A 19,102-nucleotide genomic window follows, 5' to 3' on the forward strand; every position below is an offset into this window, starting at 1 on the left:
TCTTTGTTCTTTGTGTTTAAATTATAACATGTTGAGTGGTTCCCTTATATTCTGTCTATTTGGTGTTCTAGATACTTTCCAACCCTGGAATACTTTTGTCTTTCTGTGGCTTAGGGAATTTTCTGCTATGATTTTATTAAACATGCCATTTATGACTTTAGCCTATCTTCATGATTTGCAAATTTTGTCTTTAAACAGTGTCCCATGAAGGCTGTGTGTTCTGTTCATATTTTCTTATTGTTTTATTTCTGTTGTTATCTTGGTATTCTAGTCTCTCCACTTGTCTTCTGTCCCTGATATTCTGGTTTCCATTTGATCCATTCTAGAGCTGAGCTTTCTACTGAGTTCGTTATTTGACTTGCTGTCTTCTCCATCAAAAATTTCAATTCAACTCTTTTTGATATTTCTACCTTTTCATTCAACTCCGCTTTTACATACTATATTGTCTTTCTGGTTCTATTTACTTATTTGTATTGTCTTCATTTATTTTGTTTGCATTTTCTTTGTTTTCATAAGCAATCTTATGTTTTTCATTTTAATTTTTTTGTTTGAGATTTCATCTAATTAACTCTCACTGGGAGCCATTATTGTGAAATTGGTATTTTGGAGGGAGACATGCTGACTTGTTTTTTTTTTTTTTTTTTTTTTTTTTTTTCTAATGTTTCTTATATTATTGAACCAGGCCTCACATCTATTATTTTATTTGTTGGAATTTTTTTCTTAAGATTTACTTATTTATTTCATGTTTGAGTGTTCTAGCTACATATTCACCTGCACACCAGAAAAGGCCATTGGATCCCATTGTAGATGGTTGTGAGCCACCATGTGGTTTCTGCGAATTGAACTCATAACCTCTAGAAGAGCATCCAGTGCTCTTAACCACTGAACTATCCATCTCTCTAGTCCGTGGCTGGATTTATCTCCTGTATTAATTCAATTAAAACATTTGCAATATTTAAGTTAAAAGGTATGGTTGTGATAGTTTGTGTGTATTTCCCTGAAGTTAAGCTTTTAGTCCATGTACCCAGGACTCCTAGTATGACCTCCATATTACTCACAAAATAGACTTGTAACTACAGAAGCAAAGATGGCTGATAAATAGGCCCAGTATGCTTATGTACTATTAGTCAGTTAAAAATAGTATTCCTCTAACCTTAGTAATTATTGGTGAATAAATAAGCAAGGATAGTACAGTTTATAATACGACATTGTTACTATAATTGTGAGCAAAAGGAATATGGGCTGGGTAAGGATAGGGGTTTGTATTAGATCAATTTTAAATAAATCAAGATGAGAAAATTACCTAAGAAAAGAGAGTTAGGAGAATGTTATGGAACAGAGACTTTATTTTTAAAGATTATTAAAGTTTGTTGAGGTCATAGTTAAGAAATAAAAACAAATGGGATATGAGGGAAGGAGGTAGGAATAAGAATTTTTGCCTGAATGATCTAGCTATTGATGAGAATATTGATATTACTAACTATGATTGTATTTTGCCCTGTTTTTTGTTTTCCCATAGTTTTTATTTTATGAATCTAAGTGTACTTATGTTCAATATATATATATATATATATATATATATATATATATATATATATATATATATATATATATAATCCATTCTTGGTGTACTTTTCTTTTGTTGATCTGTAGTGACCTTCTTTAACCCTTCTGGATACTTTGGGTTGGTGTTTGCTCTTCCTGATCACATATTAGCTATTTGCTTGTCCTAAGTTCTTCTTTCTTAGTACTGATTACCACCCTAACACGTTAAGTCTTTGCTTACCTTTGTGTGCCTCTTGTCTCTTACAAGGAACAAAGTTTTGCCATATATAAACATACATAAATAAATAAATATATACACATGCATGTGTATACATACATATACAAATGTGTATACATACATAGCCCCTCCCCCCACAGATATATATTATGTGTATACATATTTATGTGTAATGATAATATACATGCTAGCCTGAATATTCTAAGCCGAGTTGAGACCATATATTTAGGGTTATTAGTGAGTCGTTTGCTGATTCACAGAATGTTTTGTTCTTTTCCTGGTTTCTAAGAATACTATCTGTCAAAAAAAAAAAAAACAAAAAAAAAAAAAAACAAAACAGCAGCCAACAGATTGGGAAAAGACCTTTATCAACCCCACATCTGATAGAGGCCTAATATCCAATATATACAAAGAACTCAAGAAGTTAAAAACCAGAGAATCAAACAACCCTAATAAAAAATGGGGTACAGAGCTAAACAAAAAGTTCTCGATTGAGGAATATGGAATAACTGAGAAGCATCTAAGGAAGTGCTCGACATCATTAGCCATCAGGGAAATGCAAATCAAAACAACCCTGAGATTCAACCTCACACCAACCAGAATGGCTAAGATCAAAAATTCAGATGACGGCAGATGCTGGCGAGGATACGGAGAAAGAGGAACACTTCTCCACTGTTGGTGGGGTTGTAAACTGGTACAACCACTCTGGAAATCAGTCTGGTGATTCCTCAGAAAATTATACATAGTACTACCTGAAGACCCAGTTATTCGACTTCTTGGCATATACCCCAGAGAAGCTCCAACATACAACAAAGACAGATGCACCACAATGTTCATAGCAGCTCTATTTATAATAGCCAGAAGCTGAAAAGAACCCAGATGCCCTTCAGTAGATGAATGGATACAAAAATTGTGGTATATTTACACAATGGAGTACTACTCAGATATCAGAAACAATGACTTAACCAAATTCTTAAGAAAATGGATGCATCTAGAGAATATCATCCTGAGTGAGATAACCCAGTCACAAAAGAACAGACATAATATGCTGTCACTGCTAATTGGATACTAACCCTAGAAAACTCTGAACACCCCAGAAACAACTCACAGACTATATGAAGTTCAAGAAAAACAAAGACCAAAAAATGAAAAATCATTATACTTAATCTTTACACACCAAGAAAACTTTGACTATTTCCAGGTTGCATCTTGTTTTACATGAACTTTATGCTCATTGTAACTAGTAAGATTTTAATGCAAACTATCAAACCTTTAAAAAAATAAAGTACTGACAAAAATGTATTTGTATACTTTTATGCAAAAATGCTTAAAATCTGTACAAACTTTAGTTTAAGAAACAAAGATAAAAGAAAAAAATTTAAGCATTTTTGCATAAATGTATACAAATACATTTTTGTCAGTGCTTGGCTTTTTTTCTCTCTCTCTTTTTTTTTAAGGTTTGATACTCTGCATTAAGGTCTTACTAGTTACAATGAGCAAAAAGTACATGTAAAACAGGATGTAACCCGAAATTAGTAAACATTTTCTTGGTGTGTAAGGATTGAGCATAATGTTTTGTTTTGTTTTGTTTTGTTTTGTTTTGCTTTTTTCTTGAACTTCACACAGTCTGTGAGTTGTTTCTGGGACAGTCCGAGCCTCTGGGGTTAGCATCCTACTATCAGTGACTGCATATTATGTCTGTTCTTTTGTGACTGGATTATCTCACTCAGGATGATATTCTCTAGATGCATCCATTTTCTTAAGAATTTGGTTAAGTCATTGTTTCTGATAGCTGAGTAGTACTCCATTGTGTAAATGTACCACAGTTTTTGTATCCATTCATCTACTGAAGGACATCTGGGTTCTTTCCAGCTTCTGGCTATTATAAATAAAGCTGCTTATCTTTGTTTTTTTAAATAAAGTTGTTCAATTAAAAAATTACATATTGTTCTAATAGGAACTCAAAAAAAAAAAAGGATACTATCTGTTCTGTCACTGAACATATTTGATTCTTTCCTGCTTCTCCTTTATTCATCTATCCCATTCATGGAATTTATATTTATGCTTTCTTGTGTTGGTGACTTTCTTCCCCCTCCATGTACAGAATTCTCTTAAATAGCTTCTGTAATGCTGGCTTAGAGGTCTCAGACCACTGTAGCTTGTAGTTTTCTTCAAAGGTCCTTCTTTATTCACCAATTTGCAAAGAAAGACTTTTCTGAGTATAGTAGTTTTGGTTGGTAGCTGTGTATTTGCAAAGACTGACATTATAGCACAGGAAAGTCTGGTGTGATTTGGATGTAAGCTAGTTTGTAAATAAATTGGCATTTTCATCCAGCAGTTTTTAATTTTATTTGCTCTATTATCTTAGCATGTTGATAGCGTATCTTAAGGAATTTCTTCTTTGTTCATATCACTTGATGTTCTAAATGCCCTTGTATTTTTGAGTGCATATGTTTCTCTGGGATTAGGAAATCTACCCTTGTTCCATTAAATAGGTTTAATCCAATAGGTTTCCTATGCCTTTAGTTTATATATCAGCTCCTTCTGTCCTATAGAGTCTTAGGCTTGGTATGATGATCAGTTCTAAATTTTTGAATATTGTAGTCATACTTGAATTGTTGTTCTCTATTGACTATGGATTCAAATTTTAAGAACTGTGAGCCAAAGTAGTTTTCTTATTTTAAGTTAATTAACCTAGGTAATTTATTATAGTAATGGCAAAACTGATTAAGGCTAGGATTTTCAAGTATTAAAATAACTGAAACTCTAAATCTGGTTAATATATTCATCAAAACTAACTCTTCAGCAGTGAAGGAGAAATCAAGACATTCTCAGAGGAAGGAGCACTAGAGACTTTATCACTAGGAGATCTACTTTATAAGAGGTTCCTTTTTATTTACTTTAAAACGTTTACATATGAGTGCTGTATTTATATCATTTCCACCTCCCACCACATCCTCTGTGCTCCCAGCTCCCTCTCAAATTCATGGCCTCTTTTAAAAATTATTATTGTTACACACAGGTACATATATGTGTGTGAATAAATATGCAAATGCAACATGATGGTTTCTTTAGTGTTGTTTGTATGTCTATGTTGTAGGGATGACCACTCGGCATTAGATAGCCTATCAGAAGGCTTCTCCCTGGTGAAGACTGATTCTTCCTCTCCCAGCAGTTAACTGCCTATAGCCCTTCATCTATGTATACACCTTGTTGGAGTCTCCACCCTATCCACACTGAGATGTCAACTGATATTACATCAAGATACCTCTTATAAGGAGTTCTCAATGGAACTTTTCCAAAAAGAAAGAAAACTGAAAGGAACAAGGAGGAAAGAGAAGTGACGAGAGTGTGACTATGAACTAATAGGCTTTCTTTGTCCACACAAGCCCTTTAAGCAAAAAGTATAGCAATGTATGATCCTATGTAGTTTTCAATGTATGCAGACCAAGTATTTGATGTAATTAAACCATTAGTGTGGAGGCTAAAAAGAAGTAAAGGAAGCGGTGTATCTGTTCAGCTCTTGCACTGATGAACTGTTGACATATTCAGAAGGACAATTAGGTCCAAACAATGTAATACCTAAACAATCACTTAAAAATTTATCAAGACACACAGAAGCACTTCAAGGAAATCAACCTGGAATATGTAAACAATAAGAAGGTAGCAGGGAAATGGAGAGCAAATAAATGATAAAGGTAAATTAGCATAGTTAACCTCTACTTCGGTGTGTTAAAGTTTAAGTATATTGAATTTAAATGGTGTAGGTGTTTAAAGGGAAAGATAGAAAAAAAGTTTTGTTTTGTTTTGTTTTGTTTTGAAGTATAGGTATTTTTTTAAATGAGAACAAACAAAAATGACCCAGTAACTATATGCGTCTACAAAGTCTTTTGTTAATTACAAAGCTATGCTGAGACAAACAAGAACAACAAAAAACAAACAAAACAAAACAAAGAAAGAAAGAAAGAAAGAAAAATATGAAGCAAAAGAGAGTAAAACATGGTTAATTATTGTCTGAATCAGGGCATAACATTGACTTGAATCATATATCATTGAAAAGAATCAATCTACTGAGATCAAATAAGTTTAAATATAGCTATTTATATAATATGTAACGCATATTACACATCATATACATTTATATTTATATGTATATGTTATATCTATATAATGTATATATATCCAGAGCTGGGTGGTAGTAGGAAGCAAGTTGAGGAAGCTATGGAACAAGCCCAGGAGCAACATTCCCTCATAGCCTCTCCTTTACTTCCTGCTTGCAAGTTCCTGCCTTGAGTTCCTGCCATGGCTTCCCTCAGTGTTGGACTCCGACCTGGAGGTTATAAGCTGAAATAAACGCTTTCTTCCTCAAGTTGGTTTTATTACAGGCCAGTGTTTTATTACAGCAATGCTTTAATACAAACATAGTTGTTTATTTATGAATATTTTTATCTTTTTCTTTCTTTTTAATGTGACAGGGTCTCTGTGTATCCATGGTAGCCCTGGAACTCACTGTGTAGACCAGGCTAGCCTCTAACTCATGTAGACCCACCTGTCTCTGCCTCCTGGGTACTGGGATTAAAGTATATGTCTCAAGTCTAGCTTTAATACAAGCATTTATGAAGAATACTTTACAACTCTAAGATATAACCAAACTTCAAAAAATGGTCAGTTGAACAGACACTTTGGCAAAGATGTATAGAAAGCAATTAAGCATGTAAATTGTGATCAACAACTTGTTATGGTGACCCAAATTAAAACCAAAGCGAGCCAACAGTATGCCTCCTCCTTGAGGATGACTAAAAATTTAAAGACTGAACCAAATGTTAGTTAGCATAAATATGGGGCAATCAGAACGTGGTGTGTCCATCTGATAGGACACCACCAAGAAAACATCAAGAAGAAGAAAAGAACAGAAAAGCACAACCTACTGACTCATGCCAACATTGGATGAATCTCCAAATGAGTGTGCTGGTAAGAGATGTGTATAACCCACTTAGAGAAGAGATTTTTAAACTGACAAAAGTAAATATATGGTAGCAAAATAGGATCAGATGGCTTTACCAGTGCACACCTGTCAAACTCATCAGGCCATACACTTTTAATGTGTGCAGTGCACTGCAGATCAGTTCTACCTCAGTACAGCCACCAAATAGATAAAGGCTTCCCTTATCTTAAAGCCATCTTGAAAGCCTGGTACAGAGGTAATAAAAATAGCCAACACTGAAGCTACTTTCTGTGATGATACATAAAGAATGGAGACCAACCTTGCTATAGGATGTGTTAGTGTCCAGGGCCAGAGAGAGTGACTCAATGCAGGGGAATCATTAGGGAAATTAAACATGTTTTATAGAGGGGCATAAGTTTGCATTAATATACTCGACTTAGACAAACTTTATTCACAATTCAGTACTAAAAGTTGGCATGTAGGCTGTGTGATTAGGGAACCCAAGGGTTGCTTACCCACTGTACATGATTGGAACTGGACTACAGTCCCTGAAATTATACCAACCTGACCTTATGAGACTAAAAGCTTCATGACTCAGAAACTCAGGTCTGAGACCTTTTCTCAAGAAGTCATTATTGAGGCAAAAATGTATGTTGCCTAGGTATATGGGATTTCTTTAGATTTTGCTGCAAAATTTTCCACCAAGTGTACCCAGTGTCACCTTATGAGTTTAGAAAAGAGGTCAATGATCAAGTCAGAAGTTAGGGGAAAAAATGGTGGCAAGTTTTTCAGCCTATATAGTTTACAGACTGTGAAGAACAAAAACTGTGAATCCTGAGCCTTCTTCTGTAGCATGTCAGCAGCTGAGCGCTGGGAGGTGGAGAATAGAACTTTGTTTTTAATTTATAATGCGATTAGTGGGAATACAGTGTATTACACATTGCTCCGCCATCTTCCAGTCTATAAAGATGGTTGATGTTCCTTGGGGATTCGACACTTTCACAAAAGTGACCTGTTGAGCAACAGTACCGGGGTCCCTTCAGAACAAGGCTGTGTCTTAGTGATTTACAACTTTCAGAATAAGGAACAGGAAAGTCATGGCCAACAATCATGACTCAGATCACAGAAAGACCTTAGTCATCAATATGTCCTTGGCAACGAGAGCCATGAAAACAGTGACAGTTCTAGAAGAATCTTAGAAAAGCTTTCATATTGAAAACTATTAACAACTGAACTAGTTTGGAACTGTTGGCCCTTTGACATTGGCAAGAAGTATGTAATGTGCCTCCAAGAACAGAGGGGTTGACTTGGCTATACCAAAGGCCCATGCTTGAGCTTATCTCACTTAGCTTCTTCTGATTTTCTTGAGCACAAAGCAAGTGCGCATGGCTAGGTCTCTAAGCCTGGCACAAACCTTCAGGAATCAAAGAAGTAAAGACACTGCAGCAGACTCCACGTGTGTTCTCAGGCTCTTCTTGTTGCACACCTCAGTCTAGAGCATACTGCTTTCTGTGATGGGCTCGCGACTATTAGTTATGGGCCAGAAAAAAGTTTCCTGGGCCATTGGAGTTAGCCTGCAATTATTCATTCCCTGGACTGTTTTGATTTTTTTAATAAGAAATTTAGAAAAAAAATTGTCACCAGCAAAAATAGAAAGTAAGTAGACTACACTTAGAGATGTCACCTCCTACAGCTATGTGTGGAGTTCTGATCTCTAGACAGTTGAGATAATAAAGAGCAGGACAGATGAGCAGCAGATGAAAAGGTCAAGGAGGAAAGGTCTGTGAGTGAAAGCTACAGAAGCAGGAGGGAAGGGATGAGGTGATTTTAGACTTAACAGTTGTGGCTTACAAAAATCCAGGAGATGTTGGAGTAAGCATTATTAACTCCAGTTCACAATTAAGGCAGCATAGGCTTTGGGCAGTTAGTTAGTAAGTCGACAGTTACATGAGCATCAAACAACAGAGCCACATTTTCCTATGCCTTTTATTTTCTTTCAGGCAGGGTCTAACTATGAAGCCCAAATTACTTTAAATTTCATTATGGGTAGCTTAAAACACTGCTACTGTGTCAGCCCTCCTAGTGTTGGGATGACAGTAGATGTGTGTGATCATATTTAGTTTACGGTGCTTCTCACAATGTCTTGACCTCTGAGCTTAGCAAGCAGACTGACTCTGTATTTATTTCCTTTAAGTACTGATGATAAAATACAGGCAGATAAAATGAGATAAGGTTAGACAAATTCAACCACTAAAGAGTAAGTGTTTCCTTGTAGAAGCCAAGGCATCTACAGTACATAAGGCAGAACTTGAACAGAGGCAGAAGGAAGCTTAGTGTGACAGGCCTCCTGAATGGGTTGAGTGCTGAAGAGTATTGTTAACTTGGCACAAACCTGGGGTCACTTGGACAGAGAAACCTCAGTTGAAGAATTGATTGATCAGACTGCCCCATGGGCATGTCTATGAGAGATTTCCTTGATTGATGATGGGTGTCACCAACCCACTGCTGGTGATACTATTGGCTATGGGCAGGTAGCCTCCCTAGGGCTGTATTTTTTTTAAAAAATGATATTTAATAATGAGACAGGAAGCCAGCCAGTAAGCAATGTTCCTTTATGGTTTCTGATTTAGGTCCCATGGGAATTCCTGCCCTAACTCCCCTCAACAAGGGACTGTGATCTGAAAGTGTAAGGTGATGTAAACCCTTTCCTCCCTAAGCTGTTTTTGGTTATGTTGCTAGCCCAGCAATAGACATCAGAAGAGGACAAATCCCAAAGAAGAAAGGAAAGGTGCCATCAAGATAGAAAAGATCCAGAGAAGGAAATTTGGTCATAAACATATACTGCTACAATTCCTACAAACACACCCTAGTAAATGGTCTAGCAGGTGACTCCACCATTGAACCAGCACTCATGGTTGTCAGCCTGGCTCTCCTCCCATCAAAGACTGAAACAGACCTCACCAGCAGCCATCTGGCTCTCCTCCCATCAGAGGTTTTCAGAGACCACATTGCTTCACATGAAACATTAGGAGAACCACAATTTCTTGTAAATGAACGGATTTTAAAAACATCCCAAAGTCACTGGCAGTAATTTTGCTTTGGAATAAGTTCGGTGAGGAGCGTGAACAATGATGCTGGGTAATAATACTATGTGAGCATCTGTGGCTCTAAGAGTCCAGCTAACCGTGTGCCTAGAAATCTAGCTTGAATGAAAACAGTGCTAAAGCCAGACTCTCTGGGAGACCTCTTAATTGGACTCGTGGTCCCAATTTTCCATCATCCCCTTCCCACAGTGACCCGGGTGCCGGGTGGATTTTCTGGAAGGGAGTGGATGCTTCATGATTCCCTTCGATGGAGTGGATAATTGAAAGGGGAGAGTGGCATGTCAGTGCTTCTGTGAAGGATGTAATTAGGTGACATCATGCAAGAAGGGACCCCATAGAGTTAATAAAATGCAGACGAGAGAGAACGGCAGCTCTGCTCATCTGCGTCATCTCACTTGCAGAATTTAAGACGAAACAATAGAGATAAACCAAGAAGCTACACTCGCTCATCATAACTGCCTCAGAAGGCTGACCTCTGGCCATCAATCAAAGGGAACCTCCCCTACTGAAAGTCTGTCTTTGCTGTGCTTGATCTGAAACAGAAAAAGAAGAAAGGTGACATTCTGAGTGAATTTGAGGTACATTTTTATTATATCTGCATCCTCCAAACTTTTTAAACTAGTAAGCTGTTTGAGAATATTTGAACATATGGTCCATCTACACCTGAATTCTCTTGCCTACAAAGATATTCAGGAAAAAAAATCATTTCTATTGTCCCTTCCGGAGCCATCTTAATTTCAGGGACAGAATAGCTTTCAAATCATTGCTGACTGTGTCACTGATAACTTATCCAAGTGCTGTGGAGAACATCTGTAGATGCCATTTGGCTATTGTTACCTTAAATTTCAAAAGTTGTGATGTGTGTGTGTGTGTGTGTGTGTGTGTGTGTGTGTGTGTGTGTGTGTGTAAGAGAGGGAGGGAGAGGAAGAGGAGAAGGAGCAGTAAGGGAGGAAGGAGGAAAAGAAAGATGAGAAGCTCTTTACATATCCCAAAGCTAAAAGACGTGTGCATCTGTCTATTTATTAGTAGTCTGCTAATGAGTATCTTGCAGGACACAGAAATAATCCTGTTCTACGAGAATTTTGGAGTCAGGATCAAGTACAGACAAAGGAATGTGAGGATAGATGAATTTCAACCGAAAACAGGTACACACATCTGGAAAAACTGGCTAGAGGTAGGGATAGCAGATGGGGGGAACCTAGAGGGACAGGCAGAGGCAACTATAGTCCATTGGAGGCCTTGATGTCCTGGATCATCTGAAGCCATAGGTTTGCATTATATTAAGTTTGGATTTATTCGTTTATCTATCTATCTATCTATCTATCTATTTATTTATTTTGAACATTCATGTTCACACACACACACACACACACACACACACACATCACAACTTGCATGTGAAGATCAGAAAACAGTAGCTTTCTGACTACAAAAATAAGTTCTCATCCTCCACAATGAGAGTTCTAGGGATAAAACTCAGGTCATCTGGCTTGTCTGCAGGTGCCCTAATTTCACTGGCTTGAAATGACATTCTTGAATTGCCCACAACCAACAACCTTGCTCCCCTGAAACCACTGATGTCCTGTGCCCTACACTGTTTAATCACAGGCTCCAGTGATATAGCAGAAGCTAAGTGAGAGCGTGTGATTCTTTGGATATCAGGTCTCTTCTAGCTGATTAATACTGTTTTCTGTAAGTGGTTGCCAGTCACTGTGGGTTGGTCCATGAAGGTCAGGATTTGCCTTTATACATATAAAATCAAAACTATTATTAAGAAGTGACATTGCCGAACCTTTAACAACCTGAGTCGAACCTTTAACAACCTTTTGGCATGGGCAGAGCCTAGGAAACACCACATCACACCACTGAACATGATGTACAGTAGAAACAAACACATTTGCACCTGGTAGTACCATGATAGCTAGAAAACTATTATCTTGTAGAAGCAGTTGATCTATATATTGACTGACATTTATACACACAAACAAAAAAATCATCACTAGAGAAGGTATATATCAATCTAAATAACACCCAGAGAAAGATGTTGCCAGAGATGAATAGCGTATTAAGGGTTAGCAGAGCAATGGGGGTCGGCACACCATGGTAAGCTGTCTGTACAGTCAAGGAAATTGAAACGAGGGAAAGATCATCAAGACAAAATGAAGTAGACTGCATAAATTTTTTTATACAAAAACGAGCAACGTGTATTTATTTAATATACATTGTAAGGGTTCACACAGACTTAATTTTAAAAACAAAGAAAACAAAAATAACAGCGCAGCTCAGAAATCAAGAAGGAAGGACAGACAGACAATCTCAGAAGGAAGACGATACAAAGAGAGCTGAACAGCTGGCGTCAGGGCTCTTCCCGAACCCTGCTTTGAACAGGTTTCTTGCAGGTACTTCTTAAATGCTGTGGGGTTTTCCCAGACTCCGCAGCATGTGTGTCCGAAGGGCTATCGACGCCGGGTTCTCCTAGCAGGCTCTGGATAGAAAGCAAGATGGTCCTGACGTCATATAGTGCAGACCACTTATTCTTGAGGATGTCCAGGCAGATGTTGCCCTGGGTGTCCACGTTGTGGTGGTAGCAGAGCGTGAGGAACTTCACTATGGGTGCGTTGTAAGGGTAGCCACTGGGGAACGCTAGGGAGAGTTTATACTTCAGGTCTTCATATACAGTGCCGGCTGCTCCGTGGATGGTCGTGCCCATTTGAACAGGTTGACAGATTCAGAGGAGGCAGAAATTTCTTAGCCACCAGACATCTTGAGGGTCATCAGTTCCTGCTGTAGCCTCTTGCTCACAGGGCCCGAGGCAGCAGCCCAAGAGGGCTTGACTCCTTTTTGAACCGGAACATGCCTGGCCACAGATGGGTGACGGTTTTGAGAGACCATCCCAGAGGTGCAGGCAGCAAGACAGAGGTGTGGAGACCAAAGGGCAACTCCACAAATTCTATTAAAACAAACATCTTTGGCTATAATAATCAATTTTAAAATGTGACACTGGGATTTAGAAAAGATGGCTGACTGAGAAAGCATTTGAAAAATGCAATATCCCTTCATGTTAAAAGTCTTGGAAAGAGCAGGAATCCAAGGCCCATAGCTAAATATAGTAAAAGCAATATACAGCAAACCAATAGCCAACATCAAACTTAATGGTGAGAAACTTGAAGCAATCCCACTAAAATCAGGGACTAGACAAGGTTGCCCACTCTCCCTCTACCTATTCAACATAGTACTGGAAGTCCTGGCTGGAGCAATTAGACAGCAAAAGGAAATGAAAGGGATACAAATCAGAAAGGAAGAAGTAAAAATATCACCATTTGCAGATGATATGGTAGTATACTTTAGTGACCCCACAAATACCACCAGAGAACTCCTACAGCTGATAAACAACTTCAGCAAAGGCTGGATATAAAATTAACTCAAACAAATCAGTAGCCTTCCTCTACTCAAAGGACAAATATGATGAAAAAGAAATTAGGGAAAAGATACCCTTTACAATAGTCACAAATGATATGAAATACCTTGGTGTGAATCTAACTAAGCAAGTGAAGGATCTGTATGACAAGAAGTTCAAATCCCTGAAGAAGGAAATTGAAGATCTCAGAAGATGGAAAGATCTCCCATGCTCATGCATTGGAAGCATCAACATTGTAAAAATGGCCATCTTACCAAAAGCAATCTACAGACTCAGTGCAATCCCCATCAAAAGTTCAACTCAATTCTTCATAGAATTGGAAAGAGCAATTTGCAAATTCATCTGGCATAAAGGGAAAACCTAGAATATTGAAATCTATTCTCAACAACAAGAAAACATCTTCAGGAATCACAATCCCTGACCTCAAGCTATATTACAAAGCAATTGTGTTAAAAACTGTATGGTAGAGAGATAGGCAGGTAGATCAATGGAACAGAATAGAAGATCCAGAAATGAACTCTTACAAATATGGTCGCTTGATCTTTGACAAAGGAGCTGAAAACATTCAATGGAAAAAGGAGAGCATCTTCAACATATGGTGTTGGATCAACTGGCACTCAGCATGCAGAAGAATGAAAATAGAACCTTTCTTGTCTCCTTGTACAAAGCTCAAGTGCAAGTGGATCAAAGATCTCCACATTAAACCAGGTACACTGAAACTATTAGAAGAGAAAGTAGGGAAAACTGTAGAACACGTAGGTACAGAGGAAATTTCCCTGAACAGAACACCAATGGCTTGTGCTCTAAGACCGAGGGTCAGGAAATGAGACTTAATGAGATTGCAAAATTTCTGTAAGGCTAAGGACACTGTCAAGAAAACAAGTTGCAGACAACAGATTGGAAAAAATCTTTACCAATCCCACATCTGATAGAGGTCTAATATCCAATATATACAAAGAACTCAAGAAGTTAGATGCCAGGGAATCAAACAATCCTATTGAAAATGGGGTACAGAGCTAAACAACAAATTCTCAATTGAAGAATATTGAATGGCTGAGAAGCATCTAAGAAAGTGCTCCACATCCCTAGTCATCAGGGAAATGCAGATCAAAACAACCCTGAGACTCCACCTCACACCAATCAGAATGGCTAAGATCAAAACCTCAGATGACAGCAGATGCTGGCAAGGATGCAGAGAAAGAGGAACAGTTCTCCACTGTTGGTGGGGTTGTAAGCTGGTACAACCACTCTGGAAATCAGTCTGGTAGTTCCTCAGAAAATTTGGACATAGTCCTACCTGAAGATTCAGTTATTCCACTTCTGGGCATATACCCCAGAGATGCTCCAACATACAATAAGGACACATGAACCACAATGTTCATAGCAGCCCTATTTATAATAGCCAGAAGCTGGAAAGAACCCAGATGTCCTTCAGTAGATGAATGGATACAAAAATTGTGGTACATTTACACAATGGAATACTACTCAGCTATCAGAAACAATGACTTAACCAAATTCTTAAGAAAATGGCTGCATCTAGAGAATATCATCCTGAGTGAGGTAACCCAGTCACAAAAGAACAGACATAATATGCAGTCACTGATAGTAGGATGCTAGTCTCAGAAAGCTCAGAACACCCCAGAAACAACTCACAGGCCATATGAAGCTCAAAAACAAAGACCAAAAAGTGAAAGCCTCCGTCCTTCTTAGAAAAAAAAAAAAGTTTATAGCACCCTCTCAGAGTGTGGTACACCTAAACCTTAAATCATTAATAATTCCAGAGCTAAGAATATAGCCTTGTGGCAATTTTTGGTATTCAAAATCATTATGTTTAATCTATACACACCAAGAAAAAGCAAAGATGGCTGAGCAGCTGAGAGTGCTTGCTGCTCTATCAGAGGACCACAGTTCAGCTCCCAGCACCTACAACTGTCTGCTCTCAATTACCTGTATTGTCAGCTCCAGATCCAATATCTTCTGCTGGCCTCTTCAGGCAACGACACCCCCATGCATATGGACTCCCACAGATAGAAACATTAATATAATTTAAAGTAAAAATTGATATTTTTAAAGGCATGGCAGTTGGCCCTAGATTAAATGAATAGCTCTGACCAGACAGGATTGCAGAAGTACTTTCTGTTTAAGGTCCACGAGTCCTTTGTGGAAGTTTGGTTCGGACAGACTCTTCAGTGATCTCATTACCGTGCGTAGGTGTGCACACCGTCATAGCCTCTGGTATGATTCCAACAGCTGGCTGCAGGGAATGTCAGTCCACAGTTAGCAGTGTTTTTGCAGTTGGCAGTGCTGTAAATCCACACTGCTTATTAATGTTGAAAAAAACCACACAAACAAAGCCCCATGTCAATGATAGTCCTGAGATGTCTTAAATTTAATTACATGGGCCAGAGGCTGGACAGGTGGAAAGATGAGGAAAGTTAATAAGACTTTTAGGAGAGCCAATAAGTGGACTATCACACATTCTTCTATTTTATTGGTGTGTGCTCATTTCTGCTGTGATGGATTCCACAAAGACTCTAGGATGTCACACGCTGTCACTGTATTCCTTCCCTCCCTTTTCTCTCTCTACCTCTGCCTACTAGTCCATCTTTCCCCAAGATAAGTTTGTTTCCACTTTCAAGCCATCTACAAATAAATTATTTTAGGTATCTAAGCCACCCACTAGTTGGAGAAAACACAATATTTGTCTTTTTTTAATTGCATCCATTTTTGGCAATGCCAGACTTTCCTCCTGTTTTATGGTTGAATAAAATCTCTTGTAAATGTTCTACGTTGCCTCTTTGTTGCTGTGCTAAGCTGCTTAGCAAAGCCTACTTGGGGGGAGAAAATGGTTTATTTTGGCTTACAGGTTACAGACAAGCATAAAAAAAAGTCAAGGCAGGAAGTCAACACATTAACCTGAATAATATAGAGTACAAAGGAAAAATCCTTTCTGGCTTGCTTCCTCTAGCTTGCTCAACTGATTTTCTTATAAGCCTGGGCCTACTTATCCTGAGATGGCTCTGTTCACAATGCGTGGGTTTTTCCACATTAATCATTAATCAAGAAAATGTCTCATGGGCACATACACAGACCAGTATGGTGGAGGCAATACCTTACCTGAGGTTCCTTCTTCCTAGGTAACTCGAGTTTATGTTAAACTGACAAAAAAAAAAAAAAAAAAAAAAAAAAAAAAAAAAAAAAAAAGCAGGTGTGTGGGTGTGTATATGTGTGTGTATCTTAATTTCCTGTATCCATTAGTGTATTCACAGATACCTAGAATGATTCTATAAGAGAAAAAGTTGCTTTTCTGATTTATTTGTTTGTTTATTGATATAGGCTCTCAAGTAACCCAAGATAGTCACAGACTCAATATAAAGCCAAGGGTGACCTCGAACTTCTAATCTTCCTGCCTCCATTCCCAAGGGGTAAGTTGATAGATGAGCGTCACCATGTCTGGGGAACAGCAACAGGAAATGATGCTGTAATAAAATGACTATGCAAATCTCAGTGATATGCTGACTCAGAGACCTCTGGGCATATACTCTGAAGTGGTATATTTGGGTCATATGGTAGTTCTGTTTTTAATTTTTAGAGGAATTTTCATGTGGCTAGGCTAATGTACAATTTCACCAACAGCATGTGTTCTTTCCCCTCATTCTTAACAGCATTTTAAAGTTTGTTTTCTCAATGATACCCATTTTCACTTATATAAGAGGGAATCAGAAGATTGTTTGAATTCTCCTCTCCCAGTGCCTAAGGATATTGAACAGTTTTTCATATGCTCATTGGCAATTCGTGCTTTATCTTTTGAGAACTGTCATCTGCATCCCATTAGCTACCTGTGAACTGTGTTGTTTTGTTTGTTTAGGGTATTTAATTGTTTAATCATTTAGCCATTCTAGATAATAACTCTATCATATGGAATTCTGTGCTACCCTGTAAGTGGTCCGCTCACCTGAGTGGCTCCTTTGCTGGAGAGAAGTTTCTCAATTTCCTGAAGTCACTTTGTCTAATCTCTGGCTTTATTTCCTGAGCCTGTATCTTGAAGTGTGTCTGCTATGTCTTTCACAGTGTCAGAGGTTCGGGTCTTGTATTAAAGTCTCGGATCCATTTTGAACTGTTCTCAGATATCGGTGAGGAGAAGGCTTACTGTAGAGATGAGGGAGAGAACAGCCAGACGCATCAGGAAGAGTCCAGACTGAATATGGCCAACAGATTGAACTGGGCCATGAGAGGAAAGAGTGGGAAAGTGAGGAAGGGGACAGATGGACCGAGAGAGATCCAGTACCAGAGCCAGCTAGGGGCCAAGAGACCAAAGTCACGTAATCAGTATAGCTGAACTATTTAGAAGAGAAGGTGGGGAAAGGGAAACAGAAGCCCAGGCCCTAGGAGGGAGAGATTTATGGTAGGAGAGACACAGGTACTGAGAGAAACTTGTTCTGGGTTTTCTTGAGGCCTAACATGTTTTTCCCAGTAAAGGTCACACCTCTTAAATGTACCTGTGTCGGATCTGAGTGAAAATGGCCCCATAGGCTCATATGTTTGAATGTTTAGTCTGCAGTTGAAAAACTATCTGGAAAGAGTTAGGAAGAGCAGGCATGGCCTTGTTGAGGGAGGTGAGTCACTGGGGTTAGGATTTCAGGTTTCAAAAGTCCAAGCCAGGCCTACTGATTTTTTTTTCTCTCTTTCTCTCCTGCTTGTGTTTGGATCAGGATATAAAACTCTGTTATTCCTCCAGGGTCATGCCTGTCTGCTTCATGCCATGATGATCACATACTAACCCTCTGAAACTAACAGTAATGCTAAACATACTAAGTCCCCAGTTTTCTTGCATTAGAGTTACCTTAGTCTTGGTGTCTCTCCACAGCAGTAGTGACTAAGACAGAAGTTGGTACCATGGACTGGGGTGTTGCTGTGATAAGCCTGACCATGCTTTTGTTTGGAGAAAGAGGAAAGACTTTGTGACTTTGGACTGGAGAAGCAGCTGAACACTTTAAGCAGGCTTTACTGGGCCATCCTAGTATAAAAAGAACAGTTATGCTGAGGGTGGTGTGGTGTATGGGGGCCCAGATCAAGAAGTTTCAGAGGAAAAAAATATCATCAGCTGACCTTAAGATCATTCCTGAGATTTATTTTTGCAAAGAATGTGGCTACTTTTTGCCATTGTTCTTAAAAACCTGCCTGAAGCTAAATTGAATTAATGTTGGCAGAGATTTCAAGACAGCCTAGTATTGATGGTGTCACATAGTTTTTATTGATCCTGCAGATCTATAATGGAAAAAAAAAAAAGCAAATGTCAAAAGAAATACAAAATGTACTGTTTGAGGAGAAAGGGGGCACCAGGAAATATAAGCCAAGTCCTATGCTCAAGAAGATAAAAAGTTATTTAAAGAAAGGCCCAATTAAAATGGAACTTGGGAGTGGTACCCTCAGGGCAAGACCCCACTACTTAAGCTTCCAACTTGTGAAAGAAATTAAAAGAAAGCTTAAGGTTAAAAGGAAATCATTAATAACAGAAAATTTATGCAAATATAAATCAAGGAGGGGCCAGGGTTGCAGCCCTAGTAAGCCAAAGTTGGCAGCTTTGGCCGGGTGGCGGTTTGGATGAAAATGTTTCCATAGGCTTAGAGAAAGTGGCACTACTAGGAAATGTGGCCTTGTTGGAGTAGGAGTGAGTATGTCACTGAGGAGTGGGCTGTGAGGTTTCAAATGCTCATGCCAGGCCCAGTATTGAGGGACCCTAAGGGCTTTTACAGCCCCATACCCTCCTTACAGCTCCCCCTCCCACTGAGAGTCTTATAGCTCCCCCCTCCCACTGAGGGTCATACAGCTTCCCTCTCCCACTGAGGGTC

At 38.6% G+C, this 19,102-nt stretch overlaps 1 pseudogene across 1 annotated transcript; it reads right to left on the reverse strand.

Moving 5' to 3' along the window:
• Positions 1–12,114: 12,114 nt before the first annotated feature.
• LOC308420047 (ubiquitin-conjugating enzyme E2 C-like) lies at positions 12,115–12,607 on the reverse strand (annotated as a pseudogene). The gene has a single exon. The product of its transcript is annotated as a ubiquitin-conjugating enzyme E2 C-like (transcript).
• Positions 12,608–19,102: the final 6,495 nt, after the last annotated feature.

The sequence above is a fragment of the Micromys minutus genome, assembly GCF_963924665.1.
Source record: "Micromys minutus genome assembly, chromosome: 4".
Lineage (NCBI taxonomy): Eukaryota > Metazoa > Chordata > Mammalia > Rodentia > Muridae > Micromys > Micromys minutus.